General features: G+C 45.5%; 1 long non-coding RNA gene across 5 annotated transcripts in view; it reads left to right on the top strand.

Annotated features, from left to right (window-relative positions):
• LOC128807296 (uncharacterized) overlaps positions 1–24,373 on the top strand; it is a 108,981-nt gene that overhangs the window by 67,468 nt on the left and 17,140 nt on the right. For 3 of the 5 annotated variants that reach the window (XR_008437108.1, XR_008437105.1, XR_008437104.1), the window contains 2 exons: positions 1,082–1,193; positions 14,043–14,315. This is a non-coding gene — a long non-coding RNA (uncharacterized LOC128807296). Of the gene's footprint in view, positions 1–1,081; positions 1,194–7,941; positions 8,168–14,042; positions 14,316–23,867; positions 24,142–24,373 lie in introns of those variants that run through there. The other 2 variants (XR_008437107.1, XR_008437106.1) reach the window with 2 other exon arrangements.

Raw genomic sequence — 24,373 nt, 5'->3', positions numbered from 1 at the left:
CAAAAACTGAGGTTGCAAGAGGCCTCTCAGAAAAAGAAGAAAAAAAAGCATTTTCTAAATGTGTTTCAGTCTCACTTAATGCAGCCCATCTGTATTACACAGCTGATATTTCTGGCAGCCTTAAGAGCTGCTGGATCCAGGCTCCACAGCATTATGTAATTTGCTTCATTTTAGTCCTGATAAGAAAATTCTTGGAAGTCACTTTATAAACAGTAACTATGGTCCTGATCTGTTCCATTTTGCTGCAATGAAGCAGTGTCCTGAAGGCAGCCAATATGATGGGAAAGATGATGCCCAGTGAGAGATCCTTCCCGTGTGTTTTTCCATTCCTTAAGGTAAACTAATTTTGGAAAACTTAAGCTTGTGGCATTCTTTTTACTCATATCTGTCATGCTAGTGGTCAGCATTAATATTAATATTAAAGACCAAAGTTTTAAATCACATGTTTAACCTGAAAAAGTCATATACCTGCTGAGATTTTTTTCCTCTAAATTTAAAAAGAAAAGCTAAATAAGCCACTTTCTGTTGTGTTTTTAGTGTGAGATCACTTGTTCCATTTGTCTTAATTTCCTTTCATGTAGCTAACTAATTTCAGCTTTTGAAAATTATCACCTTGTGCTAATTGTAACTTTTAGAACCCACTTCTTTTTGACAGTTTTGAACATTTTGCTAATTTTTCTCCCGTCCTTTGCAGCCACTCCTTGTATACCTTCATTGAAATCCTTTTTGCAGCTCCTCTAGTCTGGGTAGACTATTGGACTTGAGTGACCTGAGCTGCATGCAACATGCAAGAATGCCTCCTATGGAAATGATCTTTTATTTATAACCAGTGACCTAGCAGTTTAATATAAATAATGTCTAAAGGCACGACCACAGACTCCACACTGAATTAGTGCATCATTTAGTGGAGCAGATAGAGAAAGGACAGGAGCAATACAAGCTGGGCCTATCTCCTGTGGGTAAAATTGAAACAGATGCTTGACTGTGTTTCCCATGGACCAATGGCAAGGTATTTCTATTTGTGAAGAGACAGTTTTGCCTCTAGTGAGCACCCTAAAACAAACTAAATTCCTCTCTTCAGCAGCAGAAAGACTGAGAGCCCTCTTGCTGGAGTGGCAGGAGCTGCTGGTTAAAACTGAGAGTGGAGCCCAGCCACCAGTCCCTCATCATGACTTCGATGGATAATTAGTCAGGTAACAATTCCACTGTTGAAAAGCCTGTGTGGCTGGGATCAAACCAACTCAGCACTGCAGGCAACTGTCATGAGATAAAAAGATAAGATGAATGAGTTTGCATTGCGCTTGGAATGCACAGAGCCCAGTATAGATGTAAAATATTATTACTAAATGTGCTGAGGGCTCTGTTGTAAGGAGACTTCCTGCAAAAGCAACTGAATGGATAAACTCCAGAGACCTGGACGGGTCACAGAGATAAATCATGTCAGTAATGCAGTACTGGTTCCCGGGCTGCACCCTGCTCTCCTGTAACAATGTCCCCATGGCAAGGTTTATACCTGTGTGCCATGGCCATAGCAACACTGGTGATGACAAATACAAGAGCCCCTTTTGCCAGGTCGGTGAATCTCAGAGAAGCAGTTTCTGGGTTTCCATCACAGCAAGGTGCTGGGTTATGATCTTCTGGCAGTGCCAGAGAGCTTGGGGGCTGCCCAGTGGAGAGGTTTAGGGTAGTCAGTGGGGTGAGAGAGATGCTGGACCCATCAGGACTCTGAACACTCAACCACACAGCAGGAGGAGATACATGTGTCCACCAAAACATTCCAGAGCCCTTTAGTGGCTTATTTCTTGCATGGTGCCCTCCTTCCTCTTGGAGGGCTGCTTTGTTCTGGTCACCAAGGTGAAGCAGGTGCTGGAGCAGATCCATGGATCCAGGATCCAACCTGCTCCGAGGCTGAATACCCACTCGTGGGCAGCGTGCTACGCCCAGCACTTTGCTGGCTGAGTTGCTGTGTGTACAAACTTTCCCAGGATCATCTGGACTGCTTTTCTCATCCCCTCAAGCACAAAGCTTGTAACTGGGAACAGTGCCACAAGGACAAATTTCTGCTCAGGTGACTTCACATTTAGCATTGCAGTTGTCTGTTCTGACAGAGCCACTACAGGTTCTTTCCCAGAGCAAGTTTAGCTGATGATTCAGACATGTAAAGGCAGAAGCAAAGGGATTACTTACAGATGATGCTGGGATTAATCACATATCCAAAGTGCAATTAAGAATTCAGCTTTGTTAAGGAATGAATCCAGAGCAGGGACACCAAGGTGATCAGAGGGATAGAGCAGTTCTGCTGGGAGGAAGGACTGAGGGAATTGGGATTGTTCATTCTCAGGGTGACCCAGCTGTGGCTTTCCAGTACCTGAAGTGAACCCACTGGAAAGATGGAGAGAGACTCTTTACAAGGGTCTGGAGTGACAGGACAGGGGGGAATGGCTTCATATTGACAGAGAGGAGCTTTAGATTGGATATGAGGAAGAAATTGTTCTCTGTCAAGGTGGGGAGGCCCTGGCACAGGTTGCTGAGAGAAGCTATGGGTACCCCATCCCTGGAAGTGTTCAAGGCTGGATTGGATGGGGCTTGGAGAAGCCTGGGATAGTGGAAGGTGTCCCTGCCCCTGGAACTGGTTGATCTTTTAAGGTCCCTTCCAACCCAACACACTCCATGATGCCATAATTCTTTTACATTGTGCTTTTAGAGTTCACTTTATTTCACATCATGATCCGGTGCCATGAGAAGTTCTCACCAGAATATCTGACACCTCATTCTTCTCTTCTGAGATGCAGAGACAAAAAGAAAGGCTGGCTGGCAGCTACCATAAGGTCACTGGGGTGGGTTTTTAATGCCAGGCAGGCTCCTTTGTAACCCTTTGACACACCCTTTTGCTGTGGTGCTGCAAATGAGTACCAGGCTAATTGAGAACACAGGCCTAAAAATAGATGTGCCTGGAAAGTGATGATTTTCCCACAGAAACATCAGGTTTTCATAAAAAAACTCTAAAAACATGGAAGTTTTAAATATAATGCAGAAAGCTTACCAAGCTTAGGTTTTATGTACTTCTTTTTGACAACACTGAAGATTTTTGTTGGGATTTCTTTCTAACAAAATTTATTGTTTCCCCAAAGAAAACCACAGATACTGACAAAATAATTTAAAAAAATTGTTAGGATGTTAGGCTGAGCTTACATTTTTTCCCCTGTTAATCTGCTTTCCTGCTTCTTTCCTTTTTGTTTTCTGCCCTCTCCTTGTCATGTGCAGCCCACTGGGTGGTACTTACATGGTAACCAGTCCTACTTAGGGAAACCAGTGCTTTCATCTTCATCAGTTCTTCCCTCACTGTTTTTTTCCTTTGTTGTTGTTTGTTACTGTTCTTTTTCTGTCAATTTATCTTTATGAGAAGTTATCTTTCCTTTATCTTTTCCATATCATATTAATCCCCTCCCTTTTTTGTCCAGCAGTTAGATATCGCTAATAATCTTTGTTCCTTCCTGCTTCCATCTTTAATTCTTTCTGGTACCTTTAATACCTGTGCTTTCATTTCTTTGTCTTCTCTCTGGATATTAACGTATGTTGGCAATCTTTCCCACCTGTATCTCTGCAGAGCACATACTCCATAGGGCTTTAAAAAGAATAAGCACTTTTTAATCACAATACTACAAGAGCTCAAAAAGTAAATATTATTCTATTAATTTTATATGTGGGAAAAACTAAAGGCAGAGATATTGATTAATTCTTCAATAGATCTGATGTTTCTTTCATCCTATCCTGTGGTCAGGACTTCTGTAGGCTTCAACCCTACTTTATTCTTCATCTTCCATCACTTGAAACTTGTCCCACAAACTTTTTCATGTGGATATCACCAGGCAGCAGCAGCAGCAGCATTGGGCCTGAGGGGAGTTGGGTAAGAAAGCACCACTGGCAGCATCTGAGGTCACTGGCCATACAGTGAGAAATACAGAAAAAATAGTTGTGAAGATCAAGGACACTTCATTCCACAGAACCACAGATTCACATGATGGGTCAGGTTGGAAGGGACCAGAGAGGGTCATCTGGTCTCACCTCCCTGCTCCAGCAGGGCCATCCCAGAGCACAGGGCACAGGATTGTCACAGATGGTTCAGGAATATCCCCAGTGAGGAGACTCCGCACGCTCTCCAGACTCAGTCACTGCACAGGACAGAAGTTCTGCCTCCTGCCCAGGTGGAACCTCCTGGGATCAGTCCCTGCCAGTTCCTCTGGTGCCATTGCTGGGTCCCCCAGAGCAGAGCCTGGGCCCTGCTCAGAGCCCTCCCTGCAGACAGGGACACCCAGGGCTGAGGGCCCCTCTCAGCTGGGGCTCCTTTTGAGGCTGGACAGCCCCAGCTCCCTCAGCCTTTCCCTGCCAGAGATGCTCCAGGCCCTAAATCGTCTCTGCATCCTCTGCTGGCCCCACTCCAGGAGCTCCCTGTCCCTCCTGTGCTGAGGAGCCCAGGACTGGACACAGCACTCCAGATGTGCCTCCCAGGGCTGGGCAGAGGGGCAGGATCACTCCCTGACCTGCTGGCAATGCTCTTCCCAGTGCACCCCAGGATTCCATTGGCCTTCCTGGCCCCCAGGGCAGTGCTGGCTCATGGACAGCCTATTGTCCACCAGGACCCCCAGGTCCTTCTCAGCAGAGCTGCTGGCCAGCACATCACCCCCAGCCTGTGCTGGTGCATGAGGCTATTTCTCCTCAGGTACAGAATCCTGCATTTGCTCTTGCTGAACTTCAGATGCATGCCTCCTTGGAGACATGGAAAGATACAGGTTATACAGGTTCAAGTGTGCAGGTCATTGTACCTGCAGAAAACTTCCTAAATGGCAGGATGAGCTGGGCTTCTGGGAGAATAAGCAGCCTGGCCTTGAGAGGAGAAAACAAGAATGGGTTAACAGACACAAAACATTTTCATTTGGGTTGCCGAATGGTTGGAGGCTGAGTTTCAGATTCACTAACCTGTGTGTTTTTCACATGAGTTTGGGTTTCAGAATGAAAGCTGGCATAATGATAGCAGGCCTCTGAGAAGAGAGGAGGAATTTGCCCCTGCTTCAGGGTGGAAGGGTTAGTAGCTGAAGACTTGAAATTACTTACATATGCACAATGTGTGTCAGTGGAGGATTTTTTAATCATAAAACTAAAGTATGTATTTGAGTCCAGTCTGTTGGGCTTGCAAGCATAACAGATCTAGGAAGTTCTGTTTCTGCAGATGAGAGAAATTTGATAAAACTTGGAATGCACTTCCTAGCAAAGTTTACTAACTTTGAGAGGCCTCTGCGGTTCTATTTTGTGTTCGGACCATGTGTTAATTATAGATCTTCTATTTCTAGTGCAAGCTCCCTTCTCACCACCCCAAAATGAGTTCAGTATAATTTCAAGGGAAGGAGATAGGCTAAGCACAGTCCAGATCAAGCACAGTGTGCATTTTGTGCTTTTTCTCATCTTTTCTGGGAAGCTCAGACATTTCCAGAGGAGGTGGGTGGGAGACAGTAACATTTCTCAGGCTGTTCAATCCTGGCCTTGCAGGGCACGAGCTTGGGCTCAGCAATCTGTCCAAAGCACCCAGGCCATGTTTGTGGAGGCCCCAGAGAGCAGAGTGAACATCCAGAGTGAGCTCTCCTTGAGGTGAGCATGGTGCCCATCCCATAAATTCCACAGCAGACCCCATAAACACGGTTGTCCTGTGAGTCGTCTGGACGCGCTGGCACTGCCAAGGCTTTGTTCTGTGCCACCCATCCTGCTCGGGGCTCAGCCCTGTCAGCTCCCATCTGCTGTGCAGGTTTGGGCTTGAGTAGATCACCAGGAGAAGGAGGCAGAGCTGGAGGAGGCTGGGCTGGTGACTCAATGGGCACAATTCTTCCCTCTGAGTCAGGGCTGAGTCAAGGGGTGCTAAGGGGGACTGTACTGCTCCAGCTGCTAGGTTTGGGACACAACTGAGAAACCAAACTCCCAACCACCAATCTCTTCAGGAGCATCTGTGGTCCTTCCTCAGCAACAATAGCATTTACCCACTATCTTGACCACATTCCAGTGTGGAAAATGTATTTCACTGAGCTCCAGCTCCCTCTGTTACCCCAGTGAAACACCTCATTCTTCACTACTGCAGCACACTACATCAGTAAGGATATACAGTATTTCATGTGGCCTTTTGGCTTTAACATTGGCCAAAATAGCTTGCACACACATTGCAAAACTTTTTTTCCGTATGTCTCTTTGATGCATATCAAGGGATATCCTGCTCACAAATGCACAGTACTTCCACAACTGTTAATCAGGGATCTGCACAGGTAAAGAGAGCATCACTTCTCATAAGCGAGTTTATCTCAGGGCAAATAATACAATGGGGTAGCTATTGATTTAATAATGCAAAGTCCTTTTACACCATCAGTTGACACTGAAGTACAAGTATTAGTGTCACTGAGGCAACAGCCTTCAGCACAGATGGCTTCTCCTGGTCTCAGAAGGTCCAAACCCTTAATGATGTCCTCTTGCTATTCCATCCACAGCAACAGTGATTTTTGAAAGCAACCAACTCTGCAAAATTTATACTTGAGGTCACTTTGGAATCACAGAATATCCATAACTGGAAGGGATCATTCAGTCCAACCCCTGGCCCTGCTTAGGACACTCCAACAATCCCACCCTGTGCATCCCTGAGAGTGCTGTCCAAATGCTTCTGGAGCTCTGGCAGCTTTGGGGCTGTGAGCATTCCCTGGGCAGCCTGTTCAGTGCCTGACACCCTCTGGGGGAAGAACCTTTTCCTGATATCCAACCTGACCCTCCCCTGACACAGCTCCAGCCATTCCTTGGGTCCTACCCCTGGTCATACAGAGCAGAGATCAGGGCCTGCCTCTCCTCTTGAGGGAAGGAAGCTGCAAAACTGCTGTGAGCTCTGACTTCAGTCTGCTCTTCTCCAGCTGAACACACCAAGTGCCCTCAGCTGCTCCTTGTGTGGCTTCACCTCCAGACCCTTCAGCATCTTCGTAGTCCTCTCTTGGATACTCATTAATAACTTTATATTTTTCTTACATTGAGGTGCCCCAAACTGCCCCAGGACTCACTTTGTCCCCACTTTGCTCACTTGCCATGGCTGACATGCCTCTGTTTGTGCCTCCCAGCGATGGAGGCTGTGTGCCAGCATTGAGACACACATGCTGTCCGATACTTGCTTCATTTGATATGTGATGACAGCTCTTTATAGGTGTCTGAGAAAAACAAATGAATGGAGAAGCAGTTCCTGGTGGCCTCTGCCAGCTGTTGACAATACCAAATAATTTGCTTTTCCTGAAACAGACCTGATGCCTCTTGTGGATTATGTGGCACGTAGGTGTCGTGTCAATCAATAAAAATTAAAAGTTGCTGAAGGGCAGGAACAGCAGCTGTGAGATTTCTTACTGCTTTTCATTCACAGGGAAGTGGTATCTGACTCTGTTTAGTGGCTTGTGTGATTTACTCTCACATTTATCTCACACGCTTCAGCAAGGACTTGCACAAGCAGATTGATTTTAGACCCTTGCTTTTAAAGGTAGAAGACAAATGGTTCATTCATAGAAACTTATTTTTGGAATCTTGTTTAGCATCGAAGCTTTTTCCAGAGCAGCTGGCATGGACCCCTTTACATTCAGGAAGCAGTGCACACCAAACATGGGATGCCCCAGGTATCTCTATAGAAATGTCTCTTGGAAAACACCTCTGGTGCTAAGTAAGCAAGAAGAGAGTAAAGGAACATTGCCCAACTTCAGTGTTCCTGTGTCAGACACATTAGCAATGCCCTTGTGCCTGAAAACAAACAAATAGATATAATTAGGTATTACCAGAATAAAAAAAAAAAAAAAAGATAATAAAAAATAGAGTTTCTTTTTTGTTTGAAATCTCTTTCCCATGAGGTCTGATTAAAGTGTTTCTATTGAAATTGTTCTTCAGCAGGAAAAGCTGTTTCAGACAGAGCAGGTCTCACAGAAGAGTGGATTCATTGAGGAAGATCTTCCTGCTTGTTTAGACATTTCACTGGAAAGCAAAAATGCCTCTGACAAAAGGATAGATGCTCTGCCATGTGTTAACCCAATGCTATGCACAAGGAATTCTGCTGGAGAGCCCTGGAGGTGACACTCCAGTGTGTCTGACGTTGCCCTGTTGCTTTGTTTTTACAGTAAGTTCTCTAAAGTCTCCATGTGTCACCAGCCTAATGAGAATCCAGAACCAGCAAAGGGTGGAGGACGGGTACATGAAGCACCCAGAATTACACTCTTATAATGTGGCATATCCATTTTGTTCCATATTTCATTTATTGGGCAATTTAGCTGAGGTTTTGGCTTTCAGTCAAAACCAAGGATTTTCCCAAAAAGAGAAATTGGATGAGGGATGAAAGAAACTCCATGAAGTGACCAAAACACCTCCCAAGCACCATTTTCCAGTATTCATATTTGGAAGAATTAAATGCGGTTTTAGTGCAAGGAATAACTGTATGCTAGCCCTAGGGTTATGAACTGGATAAGCTATTAGGAATTTTCCATTTCTGACTGACTGTGATCTCACATCAGTGTAACTCTGCTCACTTTAGTGGAATTACTTCAGAATTGTTCTGATGGGAAAGCAGAACGAGGTCCTGTGATTCTATAACTATTTCTACTAAGCTGTTTGCATATGCCTGAGAGAAGCAGCTTTTAAGAAAATATAGTGGAATTTAGAGCCTGTTTTTCATCAGTTCAGTTAATCAGTTTACTTTGGTCTACTGATCACTTCTGCTGCTTTGCATGTGATTGTCCTTATAAGTGAGGTCAGTTTTATAGGGAAGGAAAATACCCTTTGTAAGTCCAGATGATATCATTAGAAGAAAAACACAAGTTGGGCACCTCTAAAGTTTTTTTATTTTAATCTTTCTGAAGACAAATTTTAACAGGAACTAAGGATTTGTTGTTCTATGCTATAGTTTATAAGAAATTACAGGTTGTTGTTGTAAGACCCTAAGATCTTGATTTTTTTTGCTTCTGTCAATAGAAAATTACTGCTGACCTGTCTGGCAGGTCTTTGAAGGTTTGTAGAAACACTGCAAGATCCTCATTTACAACATGACATATGGTTCCCATCCAACTAGAATCATAGAAATATAGAATATCCTGAATTGGAAGGGACTCACAAGGATCATTGCGTCCAACTCCAGGAAAATAAGAATTGCAACATGCCAGTATTTTATGAAGGAGCATCTTGAGTTCCCTGTCCTGGAACAGGATCACAAAATGCAGAGTTGTTCAACAGGGAAGTAGATTTCAGTGCTTACCTGGCTACACTGTGAGTCTGAGGAGACTGGGCAGAAAGGGTGGGAAGGGCTGAAGATCCTTCTCACCAACTCCTTCCTGCATGGAATATTCAGCATATACATGAATAGCAAGACCTGAGCCATAAATTCAGAAGGTGACAGAAAAATTGAGGTCCACAGACATCTGTGAAGTCCTAAGCCCCACCTAGAGCCAAGCTAATTTCTGTATTTTTAAAAAAAGAATTTCAGGATCTTTTCTAGCTAAGTTCTGAATATCCCAATATTGATATGTATTAATATGTCTTTTTCAAACGGATAGAGAGTAGGTTTAAATTGGATATTAGGGAGAAATTCTTCCCTGTGAGAGGTGGTGAGGCCCTGGAACAGATTGCCCAGGGAAGCTGTGGCTGCCCCATCCCTGGAAGTGTCTAAAGCCAGGTTGGACAGGGCTCTGAGCAACTTGGGATAGTTGAAGATGTCCCTGCCCATGGCAGTGGAGTGGGAACTGGATGAGCTTTAAGGTCCCTTCCAACCCAGGCTATTCCATGATTCTGCAATAGCCTGTAGGCACAGGACCAGTCATTTATAATGTATCAAAATAGAGATGGGTTTGAGGGCTGAGATCAGATGTATTTCAGGATTGGAATATGACTTCAAGTGGATTTAAGCTTCACAGATTTTGGAGAGGAATAGTTTAACCAACCTAATTCCAGAGGGCTAAATCCAGCAGTTATCAATATCCCCAGAGGAAAAGAAGTAGCTACTGCAGTCTTTTGATTAACTGAGCATAAAATGAGCCTTCCTCCCCTTACTGTTTTAATTAGATATGAATGAACCAGTTCAAACCACATAAAAATTGACTCTTGACTCCTCTGCATGTAAATTAACCACTAGGTCACAGTTTTATTTTTTTCCCTGAGAAAAACAGTTTTCCCAGAAGGGGGAGATGGCGTTTAGAAGTACTCCCACTATTATCTTCCTTCATCCCAAAGCTTTCTTACACATGGCTGTTCAAGTGACAGGAGGACTGAAGCCAGGTTAGATGGTGCTCTGAACAACTTAGTCAAGTGGAAGGTGTCCGTGCCCATGGCAGGGGGTTGGAATGAGATGATCTTTAAGGTCCCTTCCCAACCAGGCCATTCCATGTTGTGGTTGAACAACCAGGAGCCATGACCCCCGCTGGCTGGTCAGCAAGCGCTGGCAGATGTCGATGCTTGGGTGGTCGAGCTTACAGCTGCAAAGGGAAAGAGAGCAGGTTTACACGTGTGGGCTGTTTGCCAGCCTAGAGGCAAACAGGGTGGTTTTTGGGGGGGTTAGTGTGGGGGAAAGCCGCGGGTCGGGCGGCTGCGGTAGCGCGGGCACCGCTGCCCTCTGCTGGGTGCCGTCCCACCGGGCACTGCCTCCTGCAGCATCCGCAAGAACGGCAGGAACCGGTCCCTGCTCCCTGAGCTCTGCCACAACCTCAGCCAGCCGGACACTGCTTTGTGTACCTCCAGTCCAGGGGCAGAGCAGCAGAGAAACACCTCCTGCAGGGATGGAAGGGCTTATCGAGAGGGTTCAGCGTGAGCTTCCATCACACCCAGCTGCCATCAGCTGTGTCCTGCTGTTATCCCAGACCACCCTCTTGGCTGGCAACAGTTTCGCTTCTTCCTCATGGAGTGAAGAAGGTGTGGATGTGTGTATTTGCTGGGGAGGTGCAATTGCACTGCAAGCTTGTCCATCCCATGGCTATCCATCCTAGAGCTCTGTCTCGGATGAAAGTGACCTGAGGGTTCTCAACCACAGCAGCTGAATGTGAGCTAGTTGTGCACAGGTGGCCAAGAGGTCAGTGGCACCTGGCCTGGATCAGCAGTGGTGTGACCAGCAGAGCCAGGGCAGTGACTGTCCCCCTGCCGTGGCCACTGGTGAGGCCACATTTCAAATCCTGTCTCCTGTTCTGGGCCCCTCATGACAAGGATATTGAGGGGCTGGAAGGTGTCCAGAGAAGGGAATGGAGCTGGGGAAGGGTCTGGAGAGTCAGTCATATGAGGAAGCAGCTGAGGGAGCTGGGGGAGGGGGGGGGGGGGGGGCGGCTCAGCCTGGACAAAAGGAGGCTCAGGGGGGATCTTCTGGCTCTCCACAAGTCCCTGACAGGAGGAGGCAGCCAGGGGGGATTGGGCTCTGCTCCCAGGGAACAAGGGACAAGACAAGGGGAAATGGTTTCAAGCTGTGTCAGGGAAGGCTGAGGCTGGATATCAGGAAAAATTTCTTCACTGAAAGCATTGGAACAGGCTGCTCAGGGAGGTGGTGGAGTCACCATCCCTGGAGGTGTTCAAGACTCAGAGCTCTGATGTGGTTGACACAGTGGTGATTGGTCACAGGTTGTACTCAGTTATTGGGAGATCTTTTCCAGCCTAAATGATTCTGTGATTCTGTGAACACTCTGTCTTACTTCCTCTTGCAGTGATAATATGTAGCCATAAAACCAGCCCTCTGCATTTTAGCTAGCTGTAGAAAACTCTGTGTGGGCTATTTCTCCTTTGACAAATCCCAAAGAAAGCCTCACCCATGAGCTTTAAAATAATGTAAAATTCATAATCGAAGGACAATTTTCAAAGCCTCAGCCTTTTAAATAAACCTATCCAAGCCTGTTCACTTAATTAATGAACAAAGATGCAGGAGATGCAGAGCTTGAAATGAAATGTGAAAACTAAATTCAGCCTAGCTGGGGAGACAGATATGTAGAGGGAACTGAAAGTTGCTGTGCAAGGGGTAGTTCTGAGAGTGTATAGTAGTCTGATAGAGGTCAGAGTTGGGCTGCTGTTAAAATTGGTTTTATCTGTATCTGTAAAGAGGTGAAGGGGGATTAAAGAGTACTGCAAGGCTCTTATGGTACAGAATGGAAACAGAGGGACAGATGGAGCTGCTGAAACTCCTGCAAGAAATTGCTAGCTGACATGAGTGAGAAGATCAAAATGCTGGCATATTATACAACAGCACAGTGGGGATGGATAGACAGTACAGAGGGAACTGGAAATACTGTTTGGCAAAAAAAAGATTCTTAAACATCTGGGAGAAAATACTCAGAAATCGAACTACTCAGCAGGAGGGTGGAATTTGGAAAGCATTCAATGCTGAGAGACTCCAGGGTGATAAGGGCAAAATAGACAGAGTCACAGAATCATAGAATGGTTTGAGTTGAAAGTAACCTTAAAGATCACCCAGTTCTAACCCCCTGCAGGGACACCTGTCACTATCCCAGGTTGCTCAGAGTCCTGTACAACCTGGCCTTGGACACTGCCAGGGATGGGGCAGCCACAGCTTCTCTGGAAAACCTGTGCCAGGGCCTCATTACCCTCACAGGGAACAATTTCTTTTTTATACCTAAAGTAAACCTATTTTGAATTAAGCCATCGCCTCTTGTCCTGTCACTCCAGGCCCTTGTCAATAGTCTCTCCATCTTTCCTGTAGGCTCCCTTCTGGTACTGAAGGCCACAATAAAGTCACCCCAAAACCTTGTCCTATCCAGGCTGAACAATCCCAATCCTCTCAGCCTTTCCTCACAGCAGAGCTGCTCCATCCCTCATGTGGGTTTTTTATAGCCCATAGGATGGCAGCCAGCTTATGTAGGGATCAGTTGCAGCCTTCAGAGGCATTTGAAAGCCTGCCCTGGTATTACACCATGACATTTCCCCCAAAAATGTGGGATACTACGTCTCAGTTCATTCAGAGGGAAAATAAGGCATGGAAAGGTTAAGTGACTTGCTTTGTGTTGCGCAACCAGGAATGGAAATAGGTCTCAGATCTTTTATTCTTAGCAGCCAACTGAGGGAACCTCTGCTTGGATCTCAAGGGATTCCTTCCTCCTGGAAAGACTTTCATTTCCAATAAAAACAGGGAGTCTGGGTGGGAACAACCCGAGATGCCATGCATTGTTCACGTGCTTGCAGCGGTGTGGAATGTGAAGGCTGAGGAGCAGGAGGCAGCAGTGCCTGGCCAGGAGAGCAGGAACAATTCAGGTGGCCCTGGCAGGGATCCACACAGCAAGCCAAGGGTGACTCAACAATCAGGGGGCACTCAGCCAGGCTGTGCCGGACCTTGCAGCCAACTGGTGGAGAGCAGTGCCATGTCCTAATGTCACCTCAGTGTGGCTGAGTAAAGAGCAAACATGGCTGCTTAAATGCTAAACCTCCCCAAATTCATGGCAGGAAACCTGAAACCCAGCTCAGCAAACCAGTGACTTTTGTGCATAAGGCAAGCCCTATATCAGCTGCATTTGAACTACAGTTTGGGGCTCAGCCACACTAAAGGCATGGGGGCAGAAAGGCTGATTGAGATGTTTAATTAAGGTGATGCTTGGTGAGTTTTGGGAATGAATTTTAGGACATATTTTCTGGGATTTCAATGAGCAAATTTAAGTGTCCAAGAGATCCCTGTCTCAAGTACTGTGGGTCTACAGCCATCATTTAACCCTACTCAGTGTCACTTTTCTTAACTACAAAATGTGAAAAATGAACCTTTTAGAAACTATTTTGAGTGGTGAAGGGCAAAACTAGGTGTGGGCCAATGAATTAAGCAGTGGAACTGTTAAGGAAAGGATCAGGAACTTCTTCCTAGCAGTGAGGTCTGAAAGTGTAGCTGGATCTCAAGGGAGACATGAACCCCATGTGACTTGAGTGAGTGAGGAGTGCATGGTCCTTTCCTGCCTTCTTCCCGAGGGAGTGGGGCTTGTCTCCTCAGTCTAAAGAAACCTTTCCATCTCTAATTTCCCCTTCCTTTGTTTGAATAGGTTATCTGATATAATTACACAACATTCAAGTGCAGGAGTGCAGGAAGAAGTGATAAAATCAAGAACAGCTTTAATGAGGCCAGAAAAGGAAGAAAAATGGAGTCAACTCAGGGGAACTTCAAGGTCCTTTTGGTGCTATTCAAGCAAATAAATGGGAATACTGCTAAAACAGAAGAAGCTGGGTGGAGTCAGAAGGTTGATTTGGAACTAGCAGAGCATTCAGTGGTTTCAGCAGGGAGCCTTAAAGTTAGATGGTGTCAGGAACACACGGAGGTAAGCAAACATCCCCTTGAGCAGACATGCACCTCTGCCTGCTGTCAAGTGATGTGTCTGTTGCAGGGGGAGGGACTGAAGGGAGTGACACAGATAAGGAAGGATGGATGGCCACAGAGGAACAGCCACATCCACATAGAGGTCTGGCCAAGACTGATGCTGGCCAGGGAGGGGGGAGTGCTGAGGAACACACATTTACACAGAAAGCATCAATTTGCTGCACTCACTTGTATTAACTTATCAGTTAAAATTAAACCTGATACAAAGATGGGAAGGAAGGGGAATTTCATCTCCTATGAAGAGTGTTTGTTAATATCCAGTTATTCCAGAGGAAGCTGAAGGATGCCATTGCCTGCTAGACAGAAATTTTGATTTACACAGTAGTTCAAATTTTGATTTACACAGTAGTTCAAGGGCACTGGACACAGCAATTCAATTTCTAACACAAGGTAATGCAATCAGGCCCACTCAAGATACCTCCAAGCCTAATGGGAAAACAGCACAACCAAATGTTGTCACCACAACTCCGAAATTAATGGGGGGATAATTCATGTTCTCAGGTGTTCATGTGGGCTGGGCTGGGGGAAAACAGGGTGTCTAACACTGATGGATGTTCTTGCATTCTATTTATGACATCATTTACTAAGAGTATCTATGTGGTGTATCACAGCTGTATTCATAGCTGAATTCTGACACAAATGTCTTCCTGAAGCCTAGATGTATTTCTCAGTCAGCTTTTGGGTGATGATAAGGAAGCCTAGACCTTTCCTGCAGAGATAAGTACTGTAGTTCCATTCTGGATGTTCCCATTGCTCTATTCCCACCTCACACTTTTACCTGCCTTTACCAGGAAAAGTAACAAGAGCAGCGGGTTAGGAGTCAGTACCAGCACCAGGACCTGAATTCTGGCTCCACAGCTCACTTCTTGAAGTGAAATTACTTCATTTTTCCTTTTTATCTCCCTGGCTAAAACAGGAATAATTTTTGCATCAGACTACAGAGCTCATGGTCCTTCCTGTATTTTTCTCAGCTATTTCTATTAATCTAAATTATCGTTGCAGCTTAGACCTTGCAGGTGAGTTAGTGTTATCTCTAGCCAGAATAAACAAAAATAGGGGAAAAAGAAAATAAAGATATATAACTTTTACCTCTATTGAATATCAGAGCAAGCATCTGTTTCCAAAACAAGGACAGTGTTTAATTTAGAGTGAGCACATGGACATCAGAGTGCTGCCTAACTACCAAAATAGGTGTTAAATGAAGATTTCCCTCCCCAGTATTTTCCCTGTGACTAGAAAATAAGTAAAGGTTTATTCATGGAATAAACCACAGTTATCATAGTTGTACAGTTTTCCTCTGTTCAGCACCTACAATATTTTTGCTCAGATTTTTTCTGTTCCAATTAAAAATATTTAGAGCTATTCTTCTATAAACCTAAGAAAGGTCTAACTAAGCCACTGCCATTCCCCTGCTATCCTACATAACAGGCTAGGTGTAAACTTCTTTATTAGTATTTTGGTTCTGGAACTAACTTTGCAAAAAAAGCAGCCAAAGTTATTGGAAATATTATCAAAGCTTGGGGAAAAAGGAAAGCATGTGGCTCACATTGCTGTTAGTGACAATAATCAATGCCCAGACAAGCACAGCTTCAAAAAATGTGTCAAGAACTCACTTTATATTTTAAACAGACCATGAAGACATTCAAATTCTTCATCTGGAAGAGAAAAAAGAAGAGGGGGAGATGGCGGGAGGGAGATATTTCCTTCCACCAGGCAGCGAGAGATCACTTCACGCTTCCCTTTGGTAGGTTAGAGGGGAATTGTAAAGCCATCGCATGTGAACAGATGGAGGGAAAGGATCTCAGCTTTCACAGGAGCGGGTTAAAGATCCGACGCCTGGGACAGTGGGCGAGACAGGGCCCAGCAGCAGGGGCTTTCTGCCCCCTGACAGTCAGACGTCTCCAGGGCCCGCTGGGGTGGCAGCAATCTTTGGGGAGCACCTCGGCAGGTTCTCAGCAGCCCGGCACCAGCTAAGCCCCAGACTTGTATAGGCACTTCACATTTAGGAGCATGTCTAATCCAATCAGGGGCAGATTGGAAGCTATCCGTGTACCTCCCAGATAGCATATTCTTGTCGGCTTGAAAGCAACCCTCTCCTCCTCAGCCTTCCCCCCTGTCTCCCTATCAGTCTGTGCAAGCAGCGGCCTCCCCCCTTGGGCACACAGAGCTAATCCTATTTACTCAGCCCATCGATTTAACAGCTTTAATATTCGCATGGGTTCGATGGATGCAGCTGAAAGGTTTGCAGCAGCCAGGGAGGAGGGAGAGGCTGTGGTGAGCGGTGGGAGGCAGCCTTCCCATGCTGGCCAAAGCAGAAAAAAGTCATTCAAAACCATGAAGGCTCATGCCCACTCACACAAACTCACAAAGCAGACAACACATGTGCAGCCCACTACACACCCCAGCAGTGTCCCTTTGGCACACCACAGCCCGAGGTTCTGCTGCCTGGTCATTTCCCTGGTCCCTCTCGCAGTGTTGGTGCTGCAGTTGGCAGGAGTGCTGTGGTCCAGTCGGATTGAGCCTGTGTTAGCATGAGGTCTCCCTTAAACTGGAAGGTGTGCATGGAAGGACAGACACAGGAACAAAAACAGAGGGTGCCAAGCCCCCCTAATGAGAGTGGTGACCCTGAGAGCCTCCTGCTCACACACAGGCAGTTCAGTGGAGGAGCTCAGTCTGATTCTGTTAGATACTTAAATGTTTCTCAACTCTCTGTTTATAAATTCCTGAACTCAAATTCCTCCCTTTATCTGTCCTGAGCATCCTTTAGCATCCTTTAGTTCTACCTCCTGTGCTCTGGCTATAGATTATAGCAATCCTGAGAAGGCAAGTCTTTTTAGGAGGATTCAAGAATGCAATCAGGAAGCTCTTCAGTGCTCCCAGCCTCTTGTCACTGCTCCAAGTGATTGTGGACTTCAGAAAGAACAAGCACCCACATCTGAAACCCCTGTGGGGTCTGTGTGCCCCTCCTCCAGCACTTGGGTCTTTACTAATCACTTTATTCCAAATGTGGAACAGCTCTTGGTTTGTGGTTTAACTCACCTGCACGAGTCACACCTGAATTCCTCGCCTCACTACTGAGGTTAAATAGAACTGGAGTGGCTGTTGCCTTTCAGGGTATTGCAATCTTTGATGTGCAAAGGACACAGATTTGTCTGATATTTCGACCTGACACATTTTTTACTTTTAATCTGCTCTTTATTTATCTGTTTAACTCTTGAACTAAATGTGGCTTTGGTTGTGGGTTTTTTTCTTCAATTTGCTTTTGCTGCTTGTGCTAGAGATCATGTGTACTAACAAAAATCTCAAGTTTTCCACTGCCAGCAGGCAGCCAATTTGAGGATTTTCTGTGGGTATCCAGACTTGGGCTCTGTGCCTAAGTCAGGCAGACACATTGCCATCATTCTGAATTAAGGCTGAAATGGAATAAAGAGGAAGAACAGTGAATTCCTTCAGTCATTCCTGTTCTCAAGACCTAAAGGTACTCCTCTATAAGAAATCCCAGTGTTTTGATCTAGTGGACAACACCATTTTTCCCCAGGCTGAGAGCCCTTTGTGACTTTACAATTCAAGGGGGCTATTCCAATAGCACTACAGAGTAAGTCAGATGAAGTGAAAGTCCTTTCTTTGTCCAATTAGCAATGGGAGGTTATGGCAAAGGAGAGCACTCAGAGTGTGCACTTTCCAGCTGCTGGCATGCTGTGAGCCTGACACGCCCCAAGGAATCCAGAAAAAATTCTTGAAGCATGAGAATCATTTTTCCCCTAGTTCTGCCTCCCCTTTTCCTCCAGGAGGGAGTTCCCAAATGTTGTTTAGGGCTACATCTTGATTTCGCCATTGTCCTTCTCAGCAATATATGTCATCCCTGGATTTTGATGGAAACACAGACACTGTTTTTGCAACAGATCTGTGTTCAGCCCATTATCTGGGGTTTGTATCATTTTTTTTAATCTTACCCTCCTGTTTTGTTTCTTGGCATTAATTGCTCATACTGTCCTCCTGCTTTGTGCAGTAGGACTAAGTATTCTCTTATTTGGAAAGGATGGGGATGGTTTTGGTAGGAGATTTCGCCAGTGCAGCTTCAATTAATTGTGTCAGCTGTGGTGATAATCAACCATCAGGGGGCAATTCACAGGCTGAGAACTGCACATCAAAAGGTCTGAGGTGAGGAGGCAGAAGATCCAGACTTTGGGGAGAGTGATGTGTCTAGTACAGCTGGATAGGAGAGGACAGATGGGACTGCATGGAAAGTGGGAGCAGGATTCAGGACTCAGGACATTCAGAATGAAGGCAATAGCAAGGATGTGGTTTTCTCAGTTGAGATGAAATTATTTTTAGCTGGGAAGCCACTGAAAGTGATGGCACTCCTTCTTTCCTTTGCTCTGGCTGCTTGTGCCCACTGTGCTGTAGCTCCATGGGATCTCAGACTGTGACAGGGTAAGGGGAATGGGGGAACCAACCTGGCTGAAAACAAATAATTTACAATCTCAGGTTTATCTGTCAATGGATTGGGTCACAGATCTGACACCCACACAGCTTTTCAAGCCAGGATGCTGGCACAGGGGAGGGGATGTCATCAGCCAGAAAGATGGGGACATCCACATCATTTCCAGCATTCCCTCCCTGGAAGCATCAGGCCAAAACAGCTGATGGATCAGCACAGGAGGCTGGCACCCACCCTGCTGTATGTGCTTAAATAGGCTGCAAACAAGCAAAACATACTTTAAAGCCCAAGCAGGCCTGGGCAAAACTGAGCAGCCACTTCCCTCCCTCAAGCTGCTGCTCTTCAGAGACCATGGGTTGCACAAGTCATGGCAGAGCCTACAAGGAGGTCACACAGGCAGCCTGGGCAGGAGGAGCTGCAAAAGGTGGTCCACAGGGTCCAACCTCCTTATTTCTACTCTGAGTATCAACAGTCTGCACCCACCAGCAGCTTCCCAACAAAGAGCAGCACTAGGGCAAGCACACATGTTCCTGACTGGATATAACTAAACTGGGCAGGGAAAAAAGGCAAAAAAAAAAAAAAAAAAAAAAAAAAAAAAAAAAAAAAAAAAAAAAAAAGGATGACCAGCTTTCAGCTTTAAATAGAGTGATAGAGAGATATATCCTGGCAGGCAAGATTAGTGAGACAGATAGACAGATTACATGCAGAAAGATATAATCAAAAAAGGGGAAATTCCTCGGAGTATTCTTTTCCAAATACTGGCTAGGTGGCTTTACTGAATGGATACCAGGAGGTGAGCTAAATCCTCACCTGGAGAAATGGGAAAGGTCTCCCACCAGGAAAGGAGGACTCATCCCAGCTGAGACCTGACCTGGTGTGCTGATGGCAAGAGGCAAACTTTACATGAGTGTTCTGCTGCTGCTGCTGCTTCTGTCTGAGCCCATGATCAACCTTTGTGCAGGGAGAGGTCAGAGGACCATGGACCTCTGAGGCCACACAAAGATTTCATCAGAAGTTCAACACCAGGACATCTTCCCTAAGCTACATTCAGTCCCCCATGCCCTGATCAGCTGCCTTTTGTTAGAAGTGCCGGCTCTCCCTAGGAGAGGCACTGTCACACTGGTGAATTGCCCTCCCTTTTTCCAGAGTGCTGTGTTTTTTTCTCAGGAGCTTTGATGTGGAGAGGTAACAACCAAATGTCCCACACCTGCCTTGCCGCCCATCAGCTGCTGCTGCAGGTTTCAGCACCTTGTGGGGTTTCACCTCCTCCCTTTTCACTTCCATTTCCTTCCGCCCCGACTTTGCTCTCTTCCGTGAGTTTAGTTGGAGCCAGATCACACACCTCCCTTCCAGGCTCCCCTTCTCTGGAAGCAGGAACTGGAGTGACCGCAGCAAGCCCCAGGAGAAGAGAGACAATCAGCAAGCCCCCGGCAGCTGCCATGGTTCTGCTGTCGCTGTGCGCCAGCACAAGTAACAAATTCCAAGAAGATGCAATCATCAGCAGCTCTGTGAAGACAGGAAAGTGGTTACAAATGCTCTCTGCCTCAAAGAGAGAGAAGAAACCACAGTCTGCTGCAGCTGCACCTCGTGCTTTCTGATTAATCTGCTGTTTGGAAACATTTGCTGTGGTACCCGTGCATAGGTAGAGGTGAAAACAAACACACCGATTGATGCAAAGGGACTGCTTTATCTCCAGCCAACACAAACAGAGCCTACTTCCAGCGTGGATACAAAGTCCTACAAAAGGGAACAGAGACAGAGGTTTCTTCCTCAGAGCTGTCTACATTGCACATTCAGGGAGAGAAAAATTTGCTAGAGCATATGACATGACCATCCATGTGAGGCATCTAGGGTTTTAAATGTTAAAGTCCTTGGTGCTTCAAATACAGCATCTTTAAACACTGATGCTACTCAGCAGGCAAATATGTCTCATCATCATCATAATATTTTCCTCAGTCTTCTGGCCTAAATAGTCTGTGTTTTGATAACGTGCTGCATATGCATCTGTTTGCCCAAAGAGGAGGGAGCAAGTGTTCACGAGCAGCCCTACCATGACAGTAAATGGCAGAATGATCAAAGTTAAAAGTTCTCTGAAATATTTAATTACCAGTTCAATGGCCAGATTTTCCATACAGTCCAGTGTCCAGGTATGGTTCAGTTGAAAATTATTGGGTCAGTTGAGGTGCAAAGAGATGCAAAATGAAAATATTACTCCTAAATCATAGCATAGTTTGGGTTGGAAGGATCCTTAAAGATCATCTCATTCTAACTCCCTGCCACGGACAGGGACACCTTCCACTATCCCAGCTTGCTCAGAGCCCCATCCAACCTGTCCTTGAACACTTATTGATGCCTCCCTAGCCAGTTTGACCCAGCCTTATGTGCTGTTTTACCAGCTGGAGCTATGTGTTCCCAGCACATCACTGTATCTCCTTGGTGAGTCCCTTGTTCCAGATGCTTTAGGGGAGGGCACATCCCTGAGCTTCTCTCCACACTCCATTGCTGCAAAGCTGAATGGAGCCTTTTCTGCCTCAGTCTGAAAAGGCCATCACAAAACACAGAATCTGGCCTCATTATTGATATCTGACATTCCTTATTTTCATTATCAAAAGGTTTTATTGAAGCCTTGAATTTGCCACAGTGGGTATCCTTTCAAAATCCGCCAAGTTTGCTGTAGAAAAAACAGATAACATTACCTTGGTATTTGCGGTATTCCTTGTGCTGCTCTTCCCACTTCAGCGGAAGACTGCTGAGGATGTTTAGGGAAAGGCTAAGATAAATGTTCCTCAATATCAAAATAAACAATAGAGGCTAATGTGCAGCTTGTATTTTTCATGCTCATAATGGATTCCAGTTTGAGTTTAAAGGGAGCTGCCCCAGAGCTTTCAGGCTGTGGCTCTCAAGTCCAGAAGGATCAAGGGGCAGAAGTGAGGGCATATTCGTGTACATATGCACATGCAGATAAATAAGTTTCCCTGCCTAAAGTCTCCTTTTCGGCATGGAAGCATATTGCCAACACTCAGCAAATAATAAATAATAGCAACAGTACAAGAATTCTTCCACAGGATATTTCACCAGCCACAAAAATTACCATAACTATCCACTAGTCTCTGGTCTGGCAGGGTAAAAGGCAGAAGCCTAACTTGCTGCACAAGAGGAAAAGAGAAATTCTCCAGGGCAAGTCTTTTAGTGCTCCAAAGGGATCGTGGTTTTCCTGCTTTGAATTGTGTGCAAAGGAAAGAGTGAAGTCTAGAGCCAACCCACTGAGTATTCAGGCCTAGAATTTGAAAAGGCCAGATACTGAATCCTTGATGTTTAGTCCCTCATGCCAGGTTCCTGCTCCCATGCAAGTGTCCAAGGCAGTGGTTGGATGGGTCTCTGAGCAACCTGGTCTAGTGGAAGGTGTCCCTGCCCATGACAGGAGGTTGGAAAGAGATGATTTTTGAGGTCCCCTTCAACCCAAACCCTGTGATTTGATTTGAGTCAGGAGATGATGAGTATAATATACCATCCTAGCAAAAACCACTTGGGGTGTGGCAGTCTAGGAGAACAACATTAAGGCAAATGATAGGTATTTCAAAATTCACCATTTCATAGCTAAATGAACAGACAAAACATAAAATGCTCTTTGTCCTTTCAAACATATAACATGACCTGCTCTATGGCCTAGTCCTGGAACTCCCACAGGATGCAATTTGATGCCTCAATTATCCTGCTCCTATTGAAAGGGCTTCTAAGAAGCACCTGATGCAAGACACTCTTGGTAAAATCTGGAGCAAAAACAAAGAAGAAAGAGCTGCACAATTCTGGAGGCAGTGGGGCAAAACACAGCCATGCAAAACAGATTCTCATTTGATCTCTTTCTCAGAAGGCATTATCTCAGAAACATCTCGGTATGTTAAGGTACTGCCTCAATGGCTTGTTACTCCTTCAGTGCCTGAAAGACTGAGTTGCTGGAGCCTTCCTTCAGACATATTTCATTCTGCTGTCAAATCGAAGTATTTGGATTCAGTTTCAGCTGTTGTCACTGCAATGTCACCTGTGGTCCTGCAGAAAAAGCAGGAGACAACAGTGATGGTGGTGGTGGTGCCTCAGCTCCACAGGACAAAACACTGCCTGGTTTCTCCTCTCACTTACATGGAAATAACTCCACTGCTTTCAACAGAGTAGCACTGTCAGCTCCAAGTTGGGTCTGTTGACCTTACTGGGTCTGTCTTCTGCTGGTTGTTGTTGCTGAGATTACAGGATGGAGCAATGATGACCCCTGTCTGTGCTTTCCTCTGTTATGGTGGACCTTTGAAATGTACCTAAGGCAAATTTTGGCATGGGAAAACCTGTTGTCTCCTAAGAAACTACAGATAGATTTAGCTGCTGAAATCACTTTAAAAATCCTTTTGCTCTTTCCCTGTCATTGTCAGGAAAATCTCCACAATGGGCACTTGGGACAATGGGCAATCTCTACGATGGGACATGGGCACTTGAGGCCCCCCATGAAATGTCACTTCAGACCAGTGTTCCTTTGGGGATATCTGGTGGTAGTTTCTTACAGAGGCACCTGGCCTATATTTTTCGTTCCAGGCCCACTGACAGTGCCTAAGGAAACCATTCCTGAGCTCCCAGGATTTCTGCTGAGACGGAGCACAGGCTTGAAGACAAAGCCTTAGGGATGCACATTGCAGTCCTAGGTATTCTGGTGAAAAACACTTCCCTGGCCAGGTTGATGAGTAGGAGGACTCCGACATAACAGTTCTTGTAGGATTTTACCTCTAAATAAATCCGAGGGAAACAGGTGCAAAACCAGGCTTGCTGAACTGGCACAGCCATGTGTCTAAAAGCGAGGAAATTACATGTCCTGACTGTCCAAGCCATGGAAATTGGGATAAAGGGAGGGAAGGGGATTTAACATTTTCCTAGATGATGCAGAGTCTGTCCCCTTTCTTGCCTGGCACATGAGTTTGACCACTTTTTTTTTTTATTGCTGGACCACAGTGTTACAGATAATCACAGTGTAAACAACATTCCTTTAGTGCAGCTTTTGTCTCTTTTCTGTAGGATGGAAAGTCTTGTGAAATCAGCCTCTGTCATGCCAGGCACTGAAGAAAACACAGTGTTGAAAAACGTGCCTATTCCCAGGCTTTCAGACTAAATAACACCAGACCAAAGGTGAAGGAGAAGCAGAAGCCTGGACAAGGGATTTGACAGAGTTCTTGCAGCAAGTCTATGCCCAGGTGGAAGTGAGGCCAAACACCTCACACCTTGCATATAACAATCAGGGTGAAGCTGGTCCCCAGCCCACCTTGCACTGATCAGGTTCCGATTTTCCTGCCTATTGCTGTAACACACAACCAGGTTTGCAAGATGTGAAAATTATGGCTTTATAAATAATATGATCCAATTTCTATTTGCTGGCCACTCTTTTTTTTTTTTTTTTGTGTATTCAAGATTACCAGGATTCAGGATAACCTAAGAATAACTGTACATGCTCATTTTGCCTCACTTCTGATGTTCTGGGTGTCTTTTTCCTTAACCATAATTCTCTCCCCAGCCTTACTCTTACT

The sequence above is a fragment of the Vidua macroura genome, chromosome 5 (genome assembly GCF_024509145.1).
Source record: "Vidua macroura isolate BioBank_ID:100142 chromosome 5, ASM2450914v1, whole genome shotgun sequence".
Classification (NCBI taxonomy): domain Eukaryota; kingdom Metazoa; phylum Chordata; class Aves; order Passeriformes; family Viduidae; genus Vidua; species Vidua macroura.
Note: the sequence above shows the minus strand (reverse complement) of the source record. Positions and strands in the feature narration are given on the sequence as shown.